Below are 13,563 nucleotides of genomic sequence, written 5' to 3' on the forward strand. Positions count from 1 at the left end.
GATAAGCAAGCAAGAGGAAGAAAACCAAGAGAGCTCTGAGCAGGAAACTGAATGTGATTCTATGATGCTCAAGACATTTAACCATGCATGCATTTGGGAGGCTTCATCTGGTTAAAATAATATGGTTTTAACATAACGCATTTTTATTTCTCTTGAATATCATTTGTCTTAATAGGCTACTTTAGCTGTCTTTATGATGTAGCACAAAGTATTGGATAATAAAGTATGGTAAATATTCTTTATTAGGAATGTTGTTTGGTAAATACACCATTTAATTGTGTAAACAATACACATAATTACCATGAGTGTTTTAATTAAGATGCGACATTTGGTCATATTAATGACATTCAATACATGAAGGCAAGGCTGAAAGATTCATTAGAAGAGACTACATGGACTACAGTATATTGCTACAGGCACTTTATGCACAGCTGAGGGTGATGGACCAGGGAAAGATCAACATCAATCCTGTACTGTATAATAAATAAGATGAGCATGCACATTACTGATGTTTTGCAAAGATGGACAAAGATGAGGAATATTTGACAAAGATACAAATGATGTCTTTTATATTATGATCCTTTGCATTGCATGAATTGTATAGCTTTTGCATAAACCACACGGTCTGTACCTTGTCTTACTGAATGACACACTGACATTGTGTGATAGTACAAAGAAGTGTCACAATATGTATTGATTGTTTAAACTGGTGTCTTCATTTCCTGTCATCACTCAATTCTTGCTCCTGATCTAATGAAATAAATGGACACAATTCAATTAGGAAATGTCTATTCTTATTCTAAGAAAACTATGACTTTCAACTTACATATTGGCAAATTTTTGAAAAGACAATCTAAAAAATGTGACTCAGCACAGTGTGCTGTTCATGATGAGAATAGATTTGTGTGTTTTGACTGCCCTTCAATCCCCAGGGGCCCAGTAGAGTCCCATGGAAGAGCAAAAAAATGAACATTTCAAATGGCTGTAAATCAGTGTCTGATTATAATGTCAAAGAGAAAATTGGCAGGACAACTACTTATGCTATGTTAATTACATATTGTTGGACACAGTTTTCAAACATTCATGGAAAAGTGGTATAAAGGTGTTTTGAAAAATGATCTTAGTAAAAAACCAAATTTCAGCATGCCTCTGAAATATGTCATAGATATTTGCACAGTGTACTTGTTTAGATAAACCTTTGTTCAAAAAAGATTGCATTTTCCACTATTTTATTAATAAAAAATTTAAACTACATTACCCACAAACCTCTGCCATTCTATCTATAGAACACGAAAAAAAATGGCGCTGTTATTTGTAGTTTAATTAAGATCTGCTTAGGGTTAGGGTTACGATCTCGGTAAATTAGGAAGTTCTCACAACATAGCAACACTTCGTTGTTAACTGAAGTTATTACTGATGTAATAAGAGCAACACGGACTTTGTAACATTAAGCGTTGTTTTTCATTTGGATTTAAAGATAGTCCAATCACAGCGAGTTCCAAATGGCAACCAAATTGAACAGAGTCGTCTCGTTTGCTTGTCCAAATATGGTCATTTATGACATGATCTTCCGGGTTCTTGTGGCAAATACAGATAATCAGTTCAATATTTATTTGTCCCCACTCAACATAAAACTGGAACAACAGATTGGATAGTTTGGTTAACTTGATGCAGCAATAGATTTATTGATTACCAGGATTATTTTATTTTATTTTTTTAAAATAAGGGCATAATGGTTCCCATAGTAAATTATGTTCACACTAATATAAATTTATGTACAATATTTAAACTCAAAACTTTGATATAAATTGCTGTGAACAATAATTCAAAATGTTTCATTTGCTTTCAAAACAAAAAACATGCACCTCTAATGATTAAACATGAAGCTTTTTTCTACTGTTTAATTGTGCTTCTGTAACATTTACAGTGTATTAAGGGTAAACAATTAATCACTTCTGTTTCCTGGAAATGGACCTTACAAAATTGCAATTCTTAGACCTGCCAGATGAACTATAAGAATAATAAAAAATAATGAATCACACATTTTGTAGTCATTTCCCAATGTTTATTGACATATCAAACTTTTCACAGATAAAAAGTTCCCAGAAGAAGCATTCTCTCTCTCCAGTTTGTGCCATTACGGAAAAAAAAAAAGACAAAACAAGCAGTTGATTGTATTTGAAATGCATTTGCATAGAGGTAATTAAGAAATAGGCAATAGAAAACCCCTTAAAAAGATTGTCTAATAGTCAAAAACAAAAAGAGAATTTGTTTGCAGAAAATGTTAAGATGCCAAATAATATTCAATGCTTCTGTTTAACAAACTAATAGGCAAACAATGATTAGAACAATATTTCAATATTTTACAATTATTACCTTCAAAATATATCTCTCCTGTAATCGTTGTTTGCTTCTATTGTGACTAAATGCAAGACAAATTACTGGTTAATAACAATTATAATATTATTATTATTTGACTTTCTCCTCTACAGTCAACACTCCCATCTCTACTGTGGGCACTCCTGTCACTATCACTATATGTATTATATACATAAGTAGTCTTCAAGAAATCCTGCAAGACAGGAAGAAAGAGAATTTATCACATGATGAACAACAAAAACATTGACAACAGATGGCAGATGACTGTAGCATGTATAATAGTAAACAGAACGCTATCGTCAGTTGGTGTGGATGCTAAAATAGTTCTTATTGTTGTTCTTGCTCTTGGTAAGGACAGCTTTAAGCAATCTGATTTGGCCAAATTTACTAATGATCTGATTTGTGTCAAGATAAACTAGCATTTCCAGACTTGTGCTTCTTAGACAGATGTGTTAAATAAAAATCAACATAGAAAGAAAGGCAGACTCTGAGGTGTGGGCAGATATCATGTACTGTTAGAACAGGAAGAGGAAGTGAAAATTTGTAAAGGTTAATGTAGAGAGAATATGATGGACTTAATATAAACTGGATTGGTATAAACACTCTGACTACTTACAATGGACACAATTAACATTAGAGTTGAGGCAATGGCCATTGACACAAGTACAAGTGAAAAATCATAGAATTTTATATGAGTACACTTGTACAATATCATATACATTTGCTGGCTTGGTAAATTGTATGAATTATTAATACTTCGACATGACACTTTGTTGATTGTTGTTTCTGATGGGGCTGTAGGGTATGTACAGATGCTGTGCAAAATGTAACTGCAGTACAGTTCAGTCAAGGTGCTCAGACCAACATTGACATACCATTGGAATGTTTGCCTTTGCTTTTGGTCTTTTCCAGAAATGCACAACATGGCCCAATTCAAATCCCATGACAGGCCTTCCTTTAGTCTTCCCTTTACCCTGAAACAAAGAGAAATACACACATGTTGAGACAATGTGTTAAACAAAATCTGTGACCAAAATATTTGAGAGGAAGGACTGTAAGGAAAGGTATTATTAACACTAACAATAAGGATGCGTTGATTAAAGCAAATCAGTTATAGCTAAATGTCTTCAACATTACTGTGAAAGATTGAATCATAGAAGGACTTTTCAGCCTCTTTCACAGCTTCTTCAAGATCAGCATTGGGAGCTTTGAGTTCAAGTTCCCTGTTCATTCTAGCAGCTTTCTGACAGAATTGGTCAAAATTATGAGATTTTAAAAATGTCATGATGAACCACAGAAAGAGAGAGAGAGCAAAACTATGTGTACATTAATTATGGATTACAGTTCATACAGTGATGGCTTTTACCAGAGATGGCTTCTTAAAAGAGCTGCTGGAGAAGGTGATCTGACATAACTGCAAGACAGAAACAAATACTGAATTACAATTACTTCACAAAAAACATTTAAAAGTGTGGTAGGCATTGTGGTTACTGTGCTTTACAAATAGTACACCGTAAAATCACAGTTACAATAGTAAAACTACGGTTACTGTGGTAAAACCATAGTAAGAGTTGTGTTTACTGTGCTTATACTAAAAATACTATAGTAAAACTACAGTCACAGTGGTAAAACCATAGTTAGAGTTGTGTTTACTGTGCATATACTACAAATACTATAGTAAAACTACAGTCACAGTGGTAAAACCATAGTTAGAGTTGTGTTTACTGTGCTTATACTAAAAATACTATAGTAAAACTACAGTCACAGTGGTAAAACCATAGTTAGAGTTGTGTTTACTGTGCATATACTACAAATACTATAGTAAAACTACAGTCACAGTGGTAAAACCATAGTAAGAGTTGTGTTTACTGTGCTTATACTAAAAATACTATAGTAAAATTACAGTTACAGTGGTAAAACCATAGTTAGAGTTGTGTTTACTGTGCATATACTACAAATACTATAGTAAAACTACAGTTACAGTGGTAAAACCATAGTTAGAGTTGTGTTTACTGTGCATATACTACAAATACTATAGTAAAACTACAGTTACAGTGGTAAAACCATAGTAAGAGTTGTGTTTTCTGTGCTTATACTAAAAATACTATAGTAAAACTACAGTTACAGTGGTAAAACCATAGTTAGAGTTGTGTTTACTGTGTTTATACTAAAAATACTATAGTAAAACTACAGTTACAGTGGTAAAACCATAGTTAGAGTTGTGTTTACTGTGCATATACTACAAATACTATAGTAAAACTACAGTCACAGTGGTAAAACCATAGTAAGTGTTGTGTTTACTGTGCTTATACTAAAAATACTATAGTAAAACTACGGTTACAGTGGTAAAACCATAGTAAGTGTTGTGTTTACTGTGTTTATACTAAAAATACTATAGTAAAACTACAGTTACAGTGGTAAAACCATAGTAAGTGTTGTGTTTACTGTGCTTATACTACAAATACTATAGTAAAACTACGGTTACAGTGGTAAAACCATAGTAAGTTAGTGGTTAGTGTGCATATCCTACAAATACTATAGTGAAACTACGGTTACAGTGGTAAAACCATAGTAAGTGTTGTGTTTACTGTGCTTATACTACAAATACTATAGTAAAACTACGGTTACAGTGGTAAAACCATAGTAAGTTAGTGGTTAGTGTGCATATCCTACAAATACTATAGTAAAACTACGGTTACAGTGGTAAAACCATAGTAAGTGTTGTGTTTACTGTGCTTATACTACAAATACTATAGTAAAACTACGGTTACAGTGGTAAAACCATAGTAAGTTAGTGGTTAGTGTGCATATCCTACAAATACTATAGTAAAACCACGGTTACAGTGGTAAAACCATAGTAAGTTAGTGGTTAGTGTGCATATCCTACAAATACTATAGTAAAACTACGGTTACAGTGGTAAAACCATAGTAAGTTAGTGGTTAGTGTGCATATCCTACAAATACTATAGTAAAACTACAGTTACAGTGGTAATGCTTAGGCTAATGTCAATCGTAGGCTAACGTTAGCAGCCGTGCTAACTGTTCCACTAAGCTTCCGTTTTAACACATGACCCCATGAAAGTGATGTAGAAACACTGAAATAATTAAAATAATGAAAAGATTGTTGCGGTCACTTACCTGCTTGAAGATGTACACGTATCAGGTGAACTGGTCGAACTGAGCCTCGCTGGTGACGTAATTGCCGTAGAAGATGCTGCGTGGTATTTGTACGCAACTGCTCTCCATCGAAGTTAAAGGATAAATCCAGACGAGACGTGTGTCTTTGGCACCTTAAAAATGTGGAATTAACAAGTTTAATACAAACGTTTTGTATGCTGAGAAGACCGAGCACTGTTTAATTTGCTTTCTAACCTTTAATAAACGTGTATTTAAAACGGAGGAAAACAATACACATTAGCGCCTCTAGTGGACGGTTCACCCGAAAAGTGCAGCCAAATGTACCTGGAGATACGTATTTCAGGTTCTGCAGAAATGTAGGCAGAGTCACGTATTGCCAATGAGCCTGGGTTGTAAAAAGTATATAAATTGTAAATGTTTTCAGAAAATAACAGATCATTTCGCTAGATAAGACCCTTCTTCCTCGGCTGTGATCATTTAGAGCCTTTTAAGGCTGCATTTTGGAAGTTCAAACTCGGGGGCACCATAGAAGTCCATTATATGGAGAAAAATCCTGAAATGTTTTACTCAAAAAAACATAATTTCCTTATGACTGAAAAATGGATGACAAGGGGGTGAGTACATAATCTGTAAATTTTTGTTCTGAAAGTGACCTACTCCTTTAAGTTCAAGTTAACTAAAAATGTTAGCTAATCAACCATATTGGAAAGTGTTACCAAAATATCTTTACTGTTACTTTTGATCTATTTAATGCATCCTTGCTTAATAAAAAACAAATAAATACTGACCCCAAATTTTTGAACACTGTAATGGTAGTCCACTGAAGGCGAGTTTGGGATGAACCCAAGTGCAGTTTATTGAGTGATGTCAAGTCTTGGATTGTGGATTTGACTTGACCTCACCAACAGCAGGTTTACAACATCAATACACGACAAGGAACAATGGAAACATGAGGGCTACTTATACTAGACAATGTAGATCACATGACACAAACCAATCAACGAGAAACAAGGAACCAGACTAAAGCAACCAATGAACAAACAGAACAGAGATCCACATGGCAAGACATAAACCAATGAAAGCATGACACATAAACTAAGAAACCAATGACAGGAATACAAGAGGGCAAGGGAAGCAAGACTAGACAAGGACCATGGCTACACTTCAAGATAAAGACATGAAATCAAGAACATAAACAAAACCCCAAAACAAAACCCAAACCACACGTTACAAACACATGCATTACAAATATAACAAAAAGAAGAAAACAAACAAATAAAATAGGTTTCTGGCTCCTTAACCAAAGAATCAGACAGTGTCAATTTAATCAACATGTGAATTATTCATTTTACCTTCTAAATCATTTTTCCATGGAAACAAAACAACATATTTCAAACTATAAATGACTTTTTTTTTATCATAATATAACTGAGTGAGTGTGTGTGTTCCAGCGGTCAGCCTCTGCTTTGGTATCTTTAAAATTGGCTTAAAATATTATATTTAAAAAAAATAAATAAATAAGAGGCTGCTTGACCGGGGCATTTGAAAGATCAGCTCAAACTCTTACATTACACTGAGGAGCAATGGCTGTTGTGATTAAGTGAGTGTTTATGCATGAGGAGAATCTTTTAACAGGATTACTGGAGATGGTGAGTCATTGTGTTGTAGGTCTATAGCTGTATATTTATAACAAAAGGCATTATAAAGAAGCCTGCCACAACCTAAAGGCTAAAAGATATGTCTTCAAAGGCCACAACAGTGTGCGTGGCTGAAATCGTCTTGGCAGGCCTTTCGCTTCACTACTGGCTCTGGCACACAAGTGCTAAACAACACTGTTGGCCCTCCATAAGCGGCTGTATCACAAACAGTACTACAACAGTGGCATAAGAAATGTCCCTGCCTATCAATGGTGCAGTGCATACATCTGCATCAGAGAAAATGTTTCTTTCTTCAGTGGAAAAAAAGGGGGGGGGGGGGGGAGTTGTTTTGAAAACATTCCAGGTTTTTTCTCCATATTAGTGGACTTCAATGGGGATCAGTGGGTTGAATTTACAAGTTGCAGTTTCAATGCAGCTTCAAAGGGCTCTACACAATCCCAGCCGAGGAATAAGGGTCTTATCTAGTGAATGATTTTCTTAAAAATATATATAAAATGCTCGTGTTGCAATAGCTCGACCTTACGCATAACATAGTCATGTTGGAAAGGTCATGTGTGATATAGGCAGAAGTACTGACTCTGTACTACTGTTTACAAAGCAAACATGCTGAGAAAGTCAAACGCCCTTTAGGTAAAACAATGATGTCAGATGATTTCGAAATTGGAGAAGAAAATAAGAGTTTTTCGCTCTACCCTACCTTTTTGAACTGAAGTACACAGATGAAGAACTAACCACATGTGACCTTTCCAACGTGATTACGTAATGCGTGAAGTCTGCAGAGCTAGTGCAAGATGAGCGTTTGTATTTAAAACATATATACTTTTTTTAAAGACTCTTATTCCTTGGCTGGGATCGTGTAGAACTCTTTAAAGCTGCATTAAAACTGCAATTTAGACCTTCAACCCATTGGTTCCCATTGAAGTCCACTATATGGAGAAAAATCCTGGAATGTTTTCCTCAAAAACTTTCATTTATTTTCAACTGAAGAAAGAAAGACATGAACATCTTGTGGGGGTGAGCAAATTATCAGGAGATATTTATTCTGGAAGTGAACTTATTATTTTAAATGGATCAAGTGAGAGTGAAGACATTTATAATGTTTAAAAAAAATGTTTTTCAAATAAATGTTTTTTTTTTTTTAACTTTCTATTCTACGCACCTGCAGTTTTTCCTGTCCGGAGCACTACAATTTTCTCAAGTTTTACAAACGTTTTATTCTATTCACCAAAAATAATATTAATACAAAAATTAAAAATAAAACCTTGAAAAAAAAATGTATCATAGTTTCCACAAAATATTAAGCAGCACAATGTTTTTTTTTCATTAATAAAAATAAGAAATGTTTCTCATCAAATCAGCATATTATAATCAAATCAGCATATTAGAATGATTTCTGAAGGATCATGTGACAAAGTATGTGACTTGAGTAATGATGCTGGAAAATAAAAAGTTTTGCATCACAGGAATAAATGACATTTTAAAAATATATTAAAATAGAAAACAGTTATTTTATATTATTATTATTATTATTATTATTATTATTATTATTATTATTATTATTATTATTATTATGTATTTATTTATTTATTTTTTTACATTAAACATTAAAAAAAAAAATCTTATAACCAAAAAATATTTTAACCAAACTAATTCTTTCCCAGCTAGCAAGGAACATTATCAGATTGTTCTGGCAAGGTTATCTCAAAGTTATGAACAAACACTCTTTCAGTAACAATAAGAAAATTTTATCTGTTCTTGATATTCTCAAAATTTTAGTCCAAAAAGGTATTTAAAATTGTTTTATAGAACGTTTCTAAGTGTTACTATTTTCGGTCCAATAACTACCTGGTCCGATGACGGAAATGAACCTCTTGGGAACATTTTCACAAGATGCGAAATACCAAGCATATGACTGCAGTTTCTAACAGAAATAAACACTAGAGGTGATAAAACAGTGGACACTTGTAATAATGTTCATACACAGTTATGATTACAGCTCCATATGTTTCACTTTCCGGACGTAACAATCTTTGGGTATGAATCTCATCAAAACCATGACTCATGATTAAAGAGCTAAAGGATGAGAGATTGAAAAAAACAAGCTAAAACGGCATGCTCGGAAGTGTATTTTTATGTCACATTTGCTTTTGTTTATACTGTTTTTGGTAGGTTTAGATGTAGTGCAGATGGTATGTTATTTTAAAACATCCAGTGCATTACAGTTATAGTGCCACTTGATGGACATTTCAAGTCAGAACTGCAGTGACACATACAGAACCAACATCACTTAAAATGTACCATATGAACGTTCATCTGTTCCAGAAGGAAAAAACTAACACTATTTTAGCACCATCCAGTGGCCTTTTTGCATCGAATACGTCACGAAATATACATTGCGGTACGTATTTCATGTCTTACGAAAAAGTTCCCAGAGGTATGTTTGCGTCATGAGATCAAGTTGCCCAATAATGTTTGTCAAATGTCAAATAATGTTCCCTTAACATTTGCATAACCAAGAAACAAACTTTTTTAAAACATTTAAAAAACTGGACATTTCAAGTGTTCAGAGAACATTTACATCATTTAATGGGAACAATAGCAAATCGTTCTTAGAACTAATTTTTATTAGCAGAATCAACAACCTTTCCTTTACAAACCCTTAACACCAAGTACGAACGCTAAAAGTGACGTATTATTCAATTACTCCAAGGCAAAGGAAGGAACCTTTTGTTAGACCTGCGAGTTACACTTTCAATACTTTTCTGATGACATGCAGCTGTACTGTGTTACAGTGATGTGTGTCGATTAATGAAATGTGCTGTCGATGCATCATGTTAACCCCAAGAATAAACGTTCACGAGTCAGCACTTCCCCTCCATCTCCCAACTGTGTGACGGTTCTGCATTGTTTCCACCATCACGTGTCTCCAACACAGGGACTTGTGGGAAATGTGCCATGCAACACAGTGTCATGACTCTCCTGTCAACAAAATCAAATATGTGGGATCGAAAAAATCCACTATGTCAGTAGACAGAATCTCACAGGAAAACCATGTTACATTCCCTTCCCAAGAATAAGCCAGTGCGTTTGTACAGACAGTCCATCCTCCTAAAGAGAGAAGCTCTCATCCATCAGGGTGAAGCACATTAGGATCTCATTGCAATAGTTTGGGGTATTAAGAAATGAACCATTAGGCAGAGGGAAATGGCATGTGACGCCATTCCAGGTGGTATGAATCTGACTGGATGATTCACACAGTCATTGCGAGCGCACAGGAAAACAGTCATATTTCAGCATGGAAATGCTCACACACTGCTGTGAAGAAAACAGACTGTGGTTAGTGAGGGGGATGCTGATGGTATGAAGCTCATCCAAGCTCTAATAAAACATTCTTAAAGGAGCTAAAAATGATAATTGTGTCATTATTTACATACTCACCCTCGTGCCGTTACAAAATGGTAGGATTCTCTTCCTTCCACAAAACAAAACAAAAAATAATAGTACATATTCTGAAGAATCTCCATGCAGGTATTTTACATGCAAAAGGATTTATTGTTACCATGACTGAAAATAAAAACACCACAAGGATCGTAAAAGAAGTCCATATGATTTTTGAATTATATTATAGTCTTCCAACATCATTTGATTGCTTTGTGATCAACATTTTGGTCATTATTCACTGGTGAGCTGTTAACTCGAGAACTGCTGCCACTTAATTATCAGACAGAGAGTTGATCTCAAGAACCGGATCAATCATTTAGATTAGCGAACAAATCGTTCAGTCTTGATTCGTTCACTGAGCCGGTTCTGGAGATCAACTCACTTGCTATGTTTACATGCGATCAAGTAATTTGTTAGTAATTGGATTGATGGACTAATTGGACTGATTGGATTGGAAGGGTTAGTGTTGCTCTGAAATAATCTGACCAATAAAGGGAAAAAAGCATGTAAACTATGGTAAGTGAATGAGACTGAATTAAAATTTCCTGATCATTTACTCACCCCCATGTCATCCAAGATGATCATGTCTTCCTTTCAAAAATTAAGATTTCTGAGAGAAACATTCCATAGATTTTTCTCCATATAGTGGACTTCAATGGGGATCAACGGATTGAAGGTCCAAAATGCAGTTTCAATGCAGCTATAAAGGGCTCTACACAATCCCAACTATGGAATAAGGGACTTATTTAGCAAAACGATTGGTAATTTTCTAAAAAAAAATAAACAAAAATTAATACTTTTTAACCACAAATGCTTGTCTTCCGCTAGCTCTGCGTCTACAACTTCACGCATTACATAGTCCCATTGGAAAGGTCATGCGGGATGTAGGCGGGAGTACCGACCCAGTGTTTACAACGATAGTCAATCGCCCTTTACAAAAAAAAAGGTAAAACAACAATGTCTGACAATTTTGAAGTTAGAGTAGAAAATGAGATGGAGTCTTTCGCACTACCGTACCTTTTTAAACCGGACTACACAGATGAAGAACTAACCACGCGTGACCTTTCCAACGAGATTACGTAATGCGTGAAGTCGTAGACACGCATTGCACAGCTAGTGCAAGATGAGCATTTGTGGTTAAAAGCATATACTTTAATTTTTTTTTTTTAGAAAATGACTAATCGTTTCACTAGATAAGACCCTTATTCCTCGGCTGGGATCATGCAGAGCAATTTGAAGCTGCATTGAAACTTGGACTTATTCTGGAATGTTTTCCTCCAAAACCTTAATTTCTTTTCAACTGAAGAAAGAAAGAAAGAAAGAAAGAAAGAAAGAAAGAAAGAAAGAAAGAAAGAAAGAAAGAAAGAAAGAAAGAAAGAAAGACAGACATGAACATCTTGAGTGACATGGGGGTGAGTAAATTGTCAAAAAATATAAATTCTGAAGTGAACTAATCCTTCGAGATATCTTCAAAGCAAAAATGAGAATTATACTCACATGGAAAAGAATGTGAATGTGATTTCAAGATTTATAGTTACAGACCATTTGAGGGATGTAAACCATAACAGTCAAAGGCATTTCTGGTGGGTGTTCCATAAAACAAGTTTACCAAATAAGCCAGGCTTATTTCAGTTAGTCTGACTTATTGTCAATTGATTTGGCTCAAAATAAGTCAGACTAACTGAAATAAGCCTGACTTATTTGGTAAACTTGTTTTATGGAACACCCCCCGGTGTTATATTTTTAATTCCAATAACGCAACCCAGTCTCGTAAAAATACGGACCTCTGGGTGCTTTTTAGCAACACCGTTTTTACGTACCCTACTGCACATTTCGCGAAAGTTTCAAAAATAAATGTCTACTGAGTGGCGCTAAAACTCAGGTTCAATACGTGAACCCTGGCACGTATTTATTATGTTGATATAAGTATGTATTGCTGTGTTTTATTACTTTGCTTCAGGTATGTATTGTGGCGGTTCAGAGTTCTAATATCCAGGGACTGCTGCTAAAAGTTAATGCTCTATCGTGTTGAAAATATATGCCCTACACCAAACCCAACCCTAAACCTATACCCGATAATTTTAACAAATGCAAAGCCGATATAAAAATGCATTTGTTGACGCCATTTGAATCTTCCTTGTGTGTGGATTTGAACTCCTTTGTCAAACCGTAGTTACACGGGATTCGAACAGGAGCTTTTGACCTCTCAAGTATATCTCCGTACTGCGTGAGCTACCAAACAAACCTACCGTCTATGAAAAGCCATAGATATGAAGCTGGATATGTCATGCTAACATTGAAAAGCATCGGTTTTCAAATCTCCCAGCATATTAAAATAGTTAAGTCATAATATTCTTCAAGTAATTGTGCGAAAATGACGCTTTATCGAATAAAAGTGTTGAATAAAATGAATAAAAGTGTCAGTGGGAGTTTTACTGCCTCTAGTGTTCTTTTTTTTTTGGAAAGTGCGGTGATATGTACTTATTGGTAAGTATTTTGCGTATAGCTAAAAAGTACCCCCAGGTATGTTTTTGTCATGAGACCAGGTAGCAATAACTTCTGAAAATCAAAAAAGGTACACATTTTGATAAAACGCTATGACAGCTGTGTTAATATTAGTTAGGACTGAATTGCCTCTGGTTACTTTTTGAAATAGTTTAATGACAAACATGAAATGTTTATGGGTCAATGACATCACTGCAATTAAATTGTAAACATGCTTACTGACTTACTGACAGTCATTTAGTTTAAGTGTTTTTGCACTAACAGCTCACTAGTTGGCTGATTATTAGTGAATATTTACAATAAATTCAGTCTGTTTCTCATACAAAGCTGTTGTATGGCTTCAGAAATATAGTAATGCTTTGTGGTGCTTTTTAGAAGCTCAAAAACTGTCATTGTATTGAACAGTGCCACATGAAGCTTCATAAATGTTCATTTTGTATTC

This window comes from Garra rufa, chromosome 17 (assembly GCF_049309525.1).
Source record: "Garra rufa chromosome 17, GarRuf1.0, whole genome shotgun sequence".
NCBI classification, from domain to species: Eukaryota; Metazoa; Chordata; class Actinopteri; order Cypriniformes; family Cyprinidae; genus Garra; species Garra rufa.